The sequence below is a fragment of the Armigeres subalbatus genome, chromosome 2 (genome assembly GCF_024139115.2).
Source record: "Armigeres subalbatus isolate Guangzhou_Male chromosome 2, GZ_Asu_2, whole genome shotgun sequence".
In the NCBI taxonomy this organism is placed as follows: domain Eukaryota; kingdom Metazoa; phylum Arthropoda; class Insecta; order Diptera; family Culicidae; genus Armigeres; species Armigeres subalbatus.
The window spans coordinates 366021690-366034567 of record NC_085140.1 but is presented as its reverse complement, the minus strand read 5'-3'; the positions used below and the strand labels follow the sequence as shown (position 1 = coordinate 366034567).

At 41.0% G+C, this 12878-nt stretch overlaps 1 pseudogene; it reads right to left on the bottom strand.

The window, feature by feature from the left end:
* Positions 1-3334: 3334 nt before the first annotated feature.
* On the bottom strand, positions 3335-3462 carry LOC134218651 (U4 spliceosomal RNA; annotated as a pseudogene).
* Positions 3463-12878: the final 9416 nt, after the last annotated feature.

Genomic DNA, 12878 nt, shown 5'->3' with positions numbered 1-12878 from the left:
CTACTACAGACCTTGGTTCTCTAAATCGTCCTGGAGATCAAGCAATCAACCCGATCAACTAAGCATTTGAAAACGTTTGTTATGCATTGAATTGTTTTTTGCTAGGGTGAGTGCGCGATCGAACGTGGTTTGGAGTGTTGAACGATCTCCAGGTCCAAGTTTCGACCTTGTTTTGTGCGGTGGAAAGGTGAAAATTCATTATATAGCGATCGAACTTGTTTTCAGTGCAGAACAATTTCGAGGATTTCGTTATTTGCTTCTTCTTTGTGCGTTTGAAAAAAAATTGATTCGTGTTTTAGTTGGTGTATAGAACGATCCTGCACCTGCGTTATTTAGTTCTGCTTTATGCGGTTAAAAAGAAAATTTATTTGCGCGATCGTACGTGTTGCTAGGAGTCGAATGATAGTGGCTCGTACGCGTTCCAACAGAGAGCAAGGGTAGAAGAGAAACGAATCCAACGCAGAAAAAAAGCAACATGAGAGAATGTGCTGGCTACAGCGCAGAAGAACATGGATAGAAATAATATGCGGAGGTTTTACGCAACTGTCAATGACGCGTGGCATAAGACTGCACCAGTACCCGCCATGTGTAATGATCGATAGGGAAATTGGATGACAGACAAGACTATGGTGAAAGGAGCACTTCGAAGATTTGTTGAACGGTGAAAATGAAGGTGTATTAAGGAGCAGGATGGACATAGTCGGCGACGGTCAAGCTGTGGAATCACCAACGCTGGGCGAGGTAAAGAAGGCTCTAAACGAGCTAAAAACAGTTAAGCTGCTAGGAAGGACGAGATCCCGGTCGAGCTTATCAAACACGGAAGGGAGCAGCTGCATCAATCAATCCACCACATTATCCAGAAAATATGGGAGGATGAAGAACTGCCTGCCGGCTGGTTGGATGGCCTCATATGCCCAATCTATAAGAAAGGGCACAGACTGGAGTGTGCCAATTACAGAGGGATCACCCTTCTGTACTCGGCGTACAAAATTCTGTCGCGTATCCTGTTGAACAGACTGAGACCGCTTGAGCAATCCTTCGTCGGCGAATGCAAGGCAGGTTTTGGTGAGGGCCGAACAACGACGGATCAGATACACTGGTGGAAATAAGTATAAAGACAAGCTCGGTTTCCATACAAAATGGCCATCTTTGGAAGTCAATATCTCGATTCTGCTGATTTTTTGCCAACAAGCCTAAAATGACTTGAATTTTTATTCAATGATAGCTACATTTATGCATATATTCTGGTTATACGCGTTTCTGTTGGAAATAATTATAAAGACAGTTCCGTTGTATGGAGCTCCATATAAAAAAGTGGTGTCTTTATAATTATTTCCAGATTTTGAGGTCAAAATCAACAGAGGTGTATACAATTTACTCAAAGATAGAAAGTTCAAGTTAAAAACAGGTGCCTAGTAAAATTTCAGCCAAATCGAATCGCTACGAATCGAGATATCGATCCTCAATCATGATGAAAATGTATGAAAATCATGCTTGTCTTTATACTTATTTCCGGCGGTATATTTAGTCTGCGGATGATCCTTGATAAATTCCGGGAGTACAACTTGCAGACTCACCATCTGTTCATTGATTTCGAAACAGCGTACAATTCAGTGAAAAGAAATGAGCTGTGGCAGATAATGTCACAACATGGTTTTCCGGCGAAACTGATTAGACTGATACGTGTAACACTGGATGGCTCGAAATCAAGTATTCGGATTGCAGACGAAGTGTCAACCTTGTTTGTGACCTTAGACGGATTGAAGCAGGGTGATGCACTTTCGAATTTATTGTTCAACATTGCACAGCAGGGCGCTATTAGGAGATTTGACGTGCAGAGGAACGGCGGTATCATCACACGGTCAGCATGTGCTCCTGGGCTTTGCGGACGTTATCGACTTTATTGGAATCGATCGCAGAGCAGTAGTGTAGGTTTTTGTTCCACTGAAGAGGGAGACGGCGAGGATAGGCTTAACCATTAACTCTACCAAGACTACTAGTGGCAGGAAGAGATAGAGGAAGACCTAGTGGTGTTGGTGCTGAGGTAGTGCGTGATGGAGGATGTGTTTGAAGTTGTTGCAGAATTTGTTTACCTTGGAATGCTTGTGACATGTGACAATGACGTTTCCCGTGAAGTGGAAAGACGTGTTGCTGCGGACCGGGGAGCTTTTGGGGTTTTCGAGCGAAAAGCACACTTAGTGCGAATGTCGGAAGAAAGAATAGCGAAAACAATATTCAACAGAGAACCACGCAGTGGAATCGGACCTGGGGACCATGAACGTTCGGGGAAACTGTAGAAACATCGCCCAAGACCGACGATTATGGAGCTCTACAATACGCCAGGCATAGGTGTATCGACGCTGTAGCCAACAGGTATCCAGGTAGGTACGTGTTGCTGAACGATCTCAAGGCCTGTGGGGGTTTGAGTGAGTTACTGAGAAACTGCATTTGTAACTTTTCTGGCCAAAATGAGATTTTTATATAATCTGAATACTCGTCCAAAAATACGTATTCTCGCAAAAAACACGAAAAAAAATTTGTTCAGGAATGTATGAAAAATGTTTCGTTTGTTTGAGAAACTACATATGTGCACGCACTTTAAAGAGCAATTATGGAGTAGTGCTTACAGTTTTCGCGGTGGAAGTGCCCCGTGATGTTAAGTTTTGCCAAAAACTATTGATCTGTATCGAAGAAGTCGAAATATCCGCTGCCAATTTGTTCAAAAACAGTTTTTTATTGTTTTCTCGAAATTGTCTAAAATGGATATATGCAGTTTTTCAAACAAATGATTCATATATATTAACACCCCAGCGTGTCAATCGATGAGAAGCAAGCCACACTGAGGATACTGGTCATAAGACAATCATACGATTCTCTTTTGAAATTTCACCACAAGAAAATGTATTAATTTTCATACGATTCATTAATGGAATGCATTTCATACGACAGTCTGATGAAAAATTTCTAGTTCGTTTAAAAAAAAGTGTAATCTGGTTTCGCACCATAGACGTCGTGATTAGGAGGAGTGTGATCACACCACACGCCCACCGACGCTTCAAAGAACCGTCTTGTTGGATATCCAAGAAAAAGATATCATGAACACGTACGTCTAAGTTTGGAAGATGATAAAAGCATTTCCATATCATTGTAAAAAGATAGATTTGACCGAAATTAGATCTTAGGATTTTCATAGTTCAATTCTTATGAAACATTCTCATAAGTTTGATCGTATGAAAATCTTACGTCCATGATGAATTTGAAAGTTGAGTTGATTTCAAGTTGTTAATGTGCAAAGAATAAAATATTTGATGGTTGGGAAATGGATTGTGGTTAGATAGATTACAGTTGAAAAAAAAATCACAAAGCGCGTCTGGCAGACCGCCGGAAAATGATTTTTTCAACTAGCAATAATCGCACCTCGGTTGTACCTCATTGGTTATGATATCGCCACTGCGCAAAGTTTTAGTGGAAAATGATTTGTGGTTCACAAAATCACAAAGCACGTCTGGAAGACTGCTGGAAAATGGATTGTGGTTAGAAAAATCACAAATCGCGTCTGGAAGACCGTTGGAAAATTGGTTAGGGCTTGGAAAATCAAAAGGTGCGTTTGGGAGACTGACAATTTACAATTTAGTTCTACAATATAACGATACAATCTATCGACTTCCATATCGTTGTTCTGCGATTGAGTGGTTTGGAAGTGGACTTTTCAAAAAAGTTACGTGTTCTCTGTAATATTTTTATGTAAATATATTTTTAAGTAAGTGAGGTCGTCTTCAGTGTCTTGTACTTGACTCGACTTGCCGACCCCACGACCCTGGGTTCAAGTCCCATCCAAGGAAAGTAGTTACCTCCAATACAGTTTTCAAATCATAATCTTCCACATAATGTACATATTCACATCAGATTTTTCAGAGCATTGTTAATTAATGTCCAAGTCCAACACTCGGAAAATAGGCAATTTACTTTGATTTAACAGATTTTTTATCAATTTCTATAATCGAATGCTACTATAAAATTTCTCTACGTTGATACCCAATTAAAATTCTACACATCTTTTCTTAGGCTGTGGCCAGAACCAATCCAATCGCGTAAGTCGTCCGTCGCGTCGATGGGATACAGCAGTTCAAATCTATTGTGTGGGTTTGTCACACCTTTCTCGGAAGCTTAACATAATTCAAAGCGAAAAGTGTCGAAGAAGGGGTGCCGTTGTTAACCAATCAGAGAGTGCCTATTCTTAGGTCTCTAAGCCAAATGTAAAGGCTTGGCTGGTACCTCAATGCCGACCCTGTTACATTTACGCTCCATTGGTGTTTAGTTGATCGTTAACAGCCGGATGAGGTGTAGAACTTGGACCTCCCATGCTGCCTTGCTTCTCCAGCTGGGGGAAACCAAAAGCGCCTGGAAGGCAAAGAGAAAGGAAATCAGTGCGAATTTGCTTTAGTCACGCGAAGCGACATTTCTGACGATGACGTTTTCGGCGTGCTCTTTTGATTGGGACATTACTGGAACTAAACCACAAGCGAGTGAGGGAGGGTGCTTCAGAATACGTGATTTTGCTAGGTTTGGGCTTTTTGTTGAGGGGGACATGTTTATTTTCGACGCTGTGCGGTATAAGGAGTTTATTTCGAGGGTTCGCGTTCAGGAATCAATAACAACTAGGCAGGAAATCAAGCTTTTGACTTTACTTGGTGGCACTCAGCCAGGGTGTTATGAAGGGCAATGGTAATGAATTAATGAAACCGATAAATTATAGGTAGTTGGGAATGTAACAGAAATGGAGTACATAAATTACGTTTCCATGGCTGACAAAGAAGAATTTATGATAGGCCAATTGATGGGAACGTCCAATAAATTCAAATCAGTAGTGGAAATGATATACTGCGACCTGATTAATGCTATGGAAGTTAAAAGGAACTTAACGTCTTATTTATTCTGTATGGTTAGAACGTAATTTTAGCTTCTGTTTAGTATTTGTTCTTTATATTTAGAACCTCATTAACATATACACGTTTAGAAGTTCATTATCCTTTTTAGTTGTGCCATAATTACAACCGCTGGTCACGTATCCAAGCGATATATAAATCAAATCCCACTCCAAGATTATAACTTTCGATCCTCAATTCCACTATAACAGTTGATTGCTAACAAAGCTTTAAATTATAGAGCGCATTCTCTTTGAATTCAAATCAAGAAGAGTAATCAGTCGGTTCTTTGTCCAGCAAGCAACCAATTTCACATTTCACCCCGAAAGCACCAGTAATAAATTTGTTTCCTTACTCAGCGAAAGAAACAACGGTCACAAGTCCCGAGACCTCAACCGAAATCCCCGAGTGTCAATCTATGTATGTAGGGCCAGTCAGCAGCGATGCCCACCACTAGTCAGTGCACGGATGCCCAGATCTAGTTGAATGACAGAAACCGTAGTGAGTAATCCCACCCTTTTGCAAACTTTTCTCCATTCTCCGGTGAGTTTACTATCGAGTAAGGGCATCTGATGTTTCGATAGCTTTTGTTAAGGGGGCAACGGAAATCAAACCTAGCGTAGAATTATTAGACGCACAATTACGGTAAGTCAATTTCAATTTCGATTGTAATTTGAATTTAGTAATATGTATCAATTCGGATCGATACACTAAGAAAACAAATCATAGAATACTAAGGTTTGCATTCCCCGGCCATTTTCGCTGTCCCGGGATTAGGGATGAAATTTTTTGTATCCTGTTCTAAAAACTGTTTTTGGAACCTTTTTGATCATATTTCAAAAGAGCCAGATCAAACAGAGTTCAAATTGAAACTCAATTCAATTTTAATTTGAATCGATTCTTTAGAAACATGACTTCAAGAAGAAAATAATGTTGACGATTCTATCGGAAAGTAGAGTGCACTGTTTGGAACAGATATTCGACGAGTGCTGTCGATCGAAGTCGTGTATATTGGATTTAGGCAGTTGGTGGGTTTGCATTCAATTTCCTCACTTATCATATGACAAGTTCGTGAAATTCTTTTTAATCCCATCACTTGATGGTACCTTTTTGTACGTATTTCGACCTCAACAGTATGGCCGTCCTCAGTGTCTCATACGAATTAAATAGAATTGTACGAACTCGTCTTATGACAAGTAAAGACATTCCACTAAAAGCTTAAAGTAACTTTCTTATCATTCAATGTCTTAATGAAGCAACGTATTTTCAATTGGAATATCGGGTAGTGTGTAACACCTCGCTGTAGATAGAAAGATACGAAGTGCGAGCGTACTGGGCCCATGACCTAGGGGCGATTCAAATGTGACATCCATCCCCTCCCCCTCTGTCACGCTCCTGTTATACGTAATGTCACAAAATATAAAACCCCATATCCGTCGTCTAAAACCCTGGACGTCATTTTTGAACGACCTCTTATTGGACTTATTGAACTCCCTCCCAAAGAAAACACAATACTAGAGTTCTCTTGACAGCATGACAGGCTGACTGATATTACTGCCAGCAGCTGCAACTCTCCCTTATCTCTAACAGATGGGCCTAGGGACGGTTCCAGATCTACAACTTAGTCAATGGAATAGCCATAAAGACGTAATCACAGTACGGGATCCATGGAACTGCCGCATAAGTTGCGTGGCGTATGTGGAGTTCTGCTGGCAGATTCAGCGGAATGACCAGCCGAATAATCGGCGGCGTCATTGGAAATCACACGAAGCTACTTAACTATGCGTGCGTGTCCGGCGACGGTTGATAAACGAAAGAGGAGTGAGGGAGGATGTTGCTAGGCTGCCACATTGTCGATCTCTGTGATTGCAATGGTTGCTATGATGGCACATGATTCGATGCGTATGCGTGTGGCACATCTCTTGCATCAGACAACACATGTCCCACAGCGTAGTGGGATGATATATTTATTTATTTATTTATTATTTATCTGACCCATGTCATGAAGTTTAATTTAAATTAGAAACAGTTTTCGGTACAAATCACAAATTTTAAAAAATCTCGCTTAACTTTTCAAAAGGACCTAAGTAACATTTTTTTCATGATTTAATTTGAGTACTGCAATCAAAAGCTTTCATGTTGTTCTGTTGATTGCGCTATTCAAATTAATTCATGAAATAAATGTTACTTAGGTCCTTTTGAAAAGTTAAGCGAGAAATATTCGTATTCATGGACACAAAAAACAAATCAAACTATTCAGCCTATTGAGTTGTCAGGAATCTTACAAAAAATGAACGGAACATTATTAATCATAAACCAGCAGGGGTTACAAAGTCGAATTGATGGAACCTTTCGTTAAATCTTGATGCCATGAATCTAATAGGGTCATGTTGTCCGTATCGGGTGTTGCGGGCGCCTGTCAGTAGGAAATTTCGCTGTCTCAATGGTCTTTCCGGGACATATATGTTCAGCTCAGAAAGAATACCCGGAGCATCGAGCTCGCCTCTCAGTACTTTACCGATAAAGGCGGCTTGCATTGCAGATCTTCTATTTTCCAGCGTATCGAGGCCAATTAAGATACACCGGTGTTTGTACGGAGGAAGACGCACATGATCACGCCAAGGTCCTGAAGTGCCAGTCGAACAAATTTTCTTTGAACGGCCTCTATACGGTCAATCCAGTTCCTGTTGTATGGGCACCATACCAGCACCGAAGATTCCAGAATGGAGCGAACCAATGCACAGTAGAGTGATTTAAGGCAGTGAGGATCACGAAAATCTTCAGAAATCTTAAACATAAAACCAAGCTCTTGAAATCGCATTTTCACAGTAAGCCCTAAATGTCAATTGCTGGTTCATTATAACACCAACATCATTGACTTCATTCTTCCGCTGTAATATTTCACCAGACAAGGAGTAGTCGAATAAAATCTCAGAAATCTCTACAGAAAGTGATTGTGTTGCATTTATCAACACAGAGCTCCAAACTTTTCCTTATGCTCGCATCTGTTTCCATTTTCGTGGATCGGAGATAAGAATGATGTTTTTCACGCCGTGGAAAAGGTCGCCTTCTGTATCGAATGGTTAAATAACTTCATCAACGGTATAAGTAGAATATTTTTTAGCAGGGACGATGGAATGCCGCCCAGTCCGGGCAACATGAAGTACTTGAGCTTTCGCAATGCCTGTAGTACGTGGCCTTCAGAAATTTCAAAAATTCCAAACTCGAAGCGGTCCGCTGGAGTATCTTGGAGAGCTTCGTCTATTCGAGGTGGGAGAAGTGCTGCGTTCGCGAAGGCCTTTTTGAAGTGCTGAGCAAATAAGACGCACTTTTCGGCAGATGAATCACCATAATACATGGTTGTAGGCAACCCGTTTTCATTGCATTTAATTAGAACAAAAGACCAAAATCGTTTAGGACATGGGTTCCCAAACTGTGGGTCGCGACCCCCAGGGGGGTCGTAGGCTGATCAATGGTGGGTCGTGAAAGACAAATCTTGATTTATACCTTTGTCACTATTTTGTCCCACAAGTCTTTACCAGCTTTTAGATAGCGATCTAAGTAATAATTCTATGATTAGAGAACATCAAACTTGAACTCAATGGCCTTCTTTCATTGTGCAAATGGCAAATAGAATGAAGTTCAATACAATCCACATCTAATCAAAACCCAATCCAGAGCTAATCTAAATCAAATCCAAATCCCATCTCAATCCAAATCATATCCAATTCAAGTTTAATTCATATCCAAATCCAAATTTAATTCAAGTCCAATCCATATCAAACTCAAATCCAATTCAATTTCAAATCGCATTGAAATCCAATCTATATATAATCCAAATCTACTTCAAATCCCATCCATAACAAATTGAAATCCAATTTAATTTCGAATCGAATCCAAATCTAATTCAAATCCAAATCCAATCTAAAGCCAATCAAAATCTAATTCAAATCCTTCCAAATATAATTTGATTCCGATCTAAATCAATATAAATTTAATCCAATTCCAATCTAAATACAATCAAAATCATATTCAAATCTAATTCTAATCCAATCCAAATCTCATTAATTTCCAAATCCAATTGAAATACAATCTAAATCAAATCTACATCCAATTCACATCCAATGCAAATTCAATCAAAATCAATTCAAAACCAACCCAAAACCAATCCAAATTTCATCCAAATCCAATAAAATTCCACATCCAATCAAAAAATAACAATGATGGGATCAATTTATTATGATTTGTTCAATCTAACGCAAACTCATTTTATCTAATTCAAAAAAATCAATGCATTTATAACTGGTGGGTCGCAAGCAATTTGGGATTCTGCTAGGTGGGTCGCATACCCAACAAGTTTGGGAAGCTCTGATTTAGGATGTAAGCGTAGATTCCTCTGCATTCGATCAACACATATACCGTGCGTACGATAGACGATTATAGCTCGTTGATGCTAGCAAATACAAAGCAGCACTTGAAGTGCGGATTGCGATTGTGTCGGTATTTTCGAAGAGCGGACTGCTTACAACTTTTTAGTTTACAGAGATTCCTGTTTGCCCAAGGAGGTTTCAGCGGAAGATGCTTGAGTGGTACATGGAGCACCACAACTTGCCGGATTTTATGATTGAATATGGTGATCATATCATCTAGCTCACAATCAGAGTCCAGGAATCGCCAAATTGAGTTCTATCGAAAGATTGTTGAAACTGCAGCGGTAGAACCATCCTTATGTCGACCTCGATTGGAGGATGAGCGATATCGGCAACAACCATTTGTTCCTCTGCTTCCGAAACGCTGCAAACAGGTAACGTCCAATCGTTTACCAGAGCTAAATCAAGAATCCTGTTGCTAGTGTTCGCTATGAAGTTTGTTTGTGTCAAACCATTGAAACACAAACCGTCGTATAGTGCATTCCCGGATCGTGTGAGTCTAGAACAGCTAGTATCAATCTTGAAACCGCCATCCTCGGAGCAAGTCCACTGCATTTCGGGGTGGTTGTAGTCACCCAGAAGAAGAGCAAAGTCGTTTTGTTTTAGGCCAGACATGATAGATTCGATGGAGTCAATATGCGTTTGGATAAGGTGCAGATCGTCTTTCCGATCGGGAGGTAAATATAGTACTCCAACACTCACATATCACAGTCACTTAGTTTAATTTTCACCCACAGTTGTTCAAGACATCCGCTAACTGGAGTAGGATCAACACAGGAACGCAGTGCAGCCGAAACAGCAATTAATACACCTCCTCCTCTAGTTTTCCTACTATTAAGAATTAAGAGCATTCCGATCAGTAATGTACACCGTGAAAGAGACACCAAAAAGTTGTGTAAATAAGATGCAATCTTCAAGCCATGTCTCGATTAATATGATGACGTCGTGTTTTGCATCTGAAATTGTTAAAAAGAATGAGTCGATCTTAGTGCGAAGACCCCTTACATTTTGATAATACACCCGCCACTTTGACAGAGAGGTAGTGGACACAACTTTGCGAACAGGTTGCTGGAAGTTTCTTGGACGCATACGGGCACCAGCACTACTTAAATCCGGAGACCTGGATTCTGAAGTAGCGGGACGATTGCCTGAAGATTTATGTTGAAAGGCCCCCTCACCTGCCCCAAACACAGGGCCGGTACGGCTGAAGATCGCTGGCTGCAGTCATGATTAGTGCTGTACAGAATTTATCGGGAAAGGTTGCAACACGCGGTAGGTTGCTGGCTAGTCGGCAGGAGTACAAAAAGAGCTTCGAATAAAAAAAAATCAGGAGCTTGTCATCAGAAGTCCTGGAGGAGCTTAGGTCCAAAACATTCTGGAGCTGGTCAGCAAACATCAAAAGCGCTATGCAATGCGCATTGTGCAAGTATCGCGGATTCGGACCGCTTGTACACTTGTACAGGCTTAGAATGAAAGGCCATTTGTACATGCAACGGATTGGCCAGCAATTTTTTTGGGGGCGAGAAGCTCAGGACGACTGGCACAGTGTTAGGAGAAGCGAGGAGATATGCGAGGCATGCAATATCAGGTAGTGTTCGACACCTCATTGTAGGCGGATGGATAAGAAGCAGACGCCAGATAGAGCTGTTTTTTTGGTATATGAAGGATTATTGTTAACGATATACTGTAGATAATTGTTTAAATAAAACAAAGCTGCAGCTGATGGCAGAAGTATCAGTCAGTAGCCTGCCATGTATTAAAGGGAACTCTCGTACTGTGCTTTCTTTGTGAGAGGGTGTTCAACATGCCTAAGACTGATGCAAGGTAAAAGAAAATTTCCCGGGTATCCCGGGATTTTTGGAGTTCCAAAAAGAATATCCAGGGAATCAAAATTTCCTAGATCCCGAGATTGTTTTTTCCCGGGATGTCCCGGGATGGGAACTCTATGGAACACTCAACCATCAATGTTTACAATTCAAAGGTGAAATGGTAAAAAATTGATCGATTCAAATTATACACACAATACATTTTTTTATAATTGTACACTTAAAAAAATTAACACTCTTCATTTACCGAATTTTGCTTGTATTTTGTTAATGCCATTTACTAATCAGTTGTCAAAATGACGTCCAAGCAAGAGGAATGAAACATATATATGTCAAGACGCACCTTCCAAATCAAAAATTTAACATAGATACTGCTAAAGGATATAGGCGCTTTTTTGTACGGATTGTAAATTAGCAAGCGCCCAGCGGAGTCATTTTGGCGTTCTCGTCGTTGTGGGTTGTAGAACGAGAAGTCGCACTCGTATGTTCCCTAAGGCCCGCTCTTCGAGGTAGCCAAACAGCGGAAAGTGAAGTTCGTCAGTCAGTCGAGCAATACTTACACGAAAATCACCCAAAACTGTCGAAGATCCACCAGTACCGAGAGCATGGTCCACGTACGTCGCCAATTATCGTCAGAAAATCAGAAAGATACGTGAAGCCGGGTCGTAAGGGAAAATGGGCTACTAGGCCAAGGGAACGGTTATTCCGGACGCTCTCGAAGAAATACGAATCGGAAGCCTTTCCGTTCAACCACCACCTTTTATTGTGAAGCAGCGATCGCCCACTGGCAAGCCGCCAGTAACTCGACGCTCCGTAGGCAACAACGTCAGCAGCACGGTCGGACGACTCATCATTGCCACCGCACCAGAAAACATCCGTCTTTGGCACCCCGCTGGAAAGCATTCGCCTTCAGCACTCCACCAGAAAGCCATCCGTCTTCGGCACCCCACCAGAATCCCGCCATCGCTACAAAAATCCTGCACAAGTATATGGAAAGTTTCCTAGGTTAGCCTAAGCCCATTTAGATTATTCAACCAACCCGATAGAAAATGTTTATGTAATAAAAGTTGAATTAGAAGATCTGGGAGCCATTTGATTTTATTTTCGGCTATTCTGTTTAGAACACACTGCTCTCATACGTTCTTTTATTACGTTGGTAGATTGTTTTTTCTCAGACTTCTATTCCTCTACGGTAAGTGGGTATTGAGTCGAACGAGCATACGAGGGGTAACAAGGGAAAAGGAGGGAGAGTTTGGTTTTCCGTTGATTTGGCGGTGATTTAACTTCTTTAGAATATACATACAGCAACCATTCGAGTATTTCCCCTGAGATATTGTCTACAACTATAGACTGCCACTCGCCCTTGAAACAAGTCATTTTTACAGTTTAATTGGTGCCGCCAGGGATTGAATCCAAAAGAGAAGTATCTCATCTCTGTATACATATCCCTAGCAGCACAAGTCGGATCGATTTGGTTGCTGCAACTAAAATATAACCAAATTCAGTTCTATATAGGTTGCAAAAATCTCTATGCCTGCGTACAACGAGAGATTTTCTCGCAAGCTGTCATGATAAAGAACTGATTCGGGAGGCTAAGGCTCTTGACAGGACCGGATTTAGCCGGAAGGGGGCCCCGGGGCCGACGGTATGTGGGGGCCCCAAAATGTACAAAAATGGTTGGTTTTAATACATAAGAT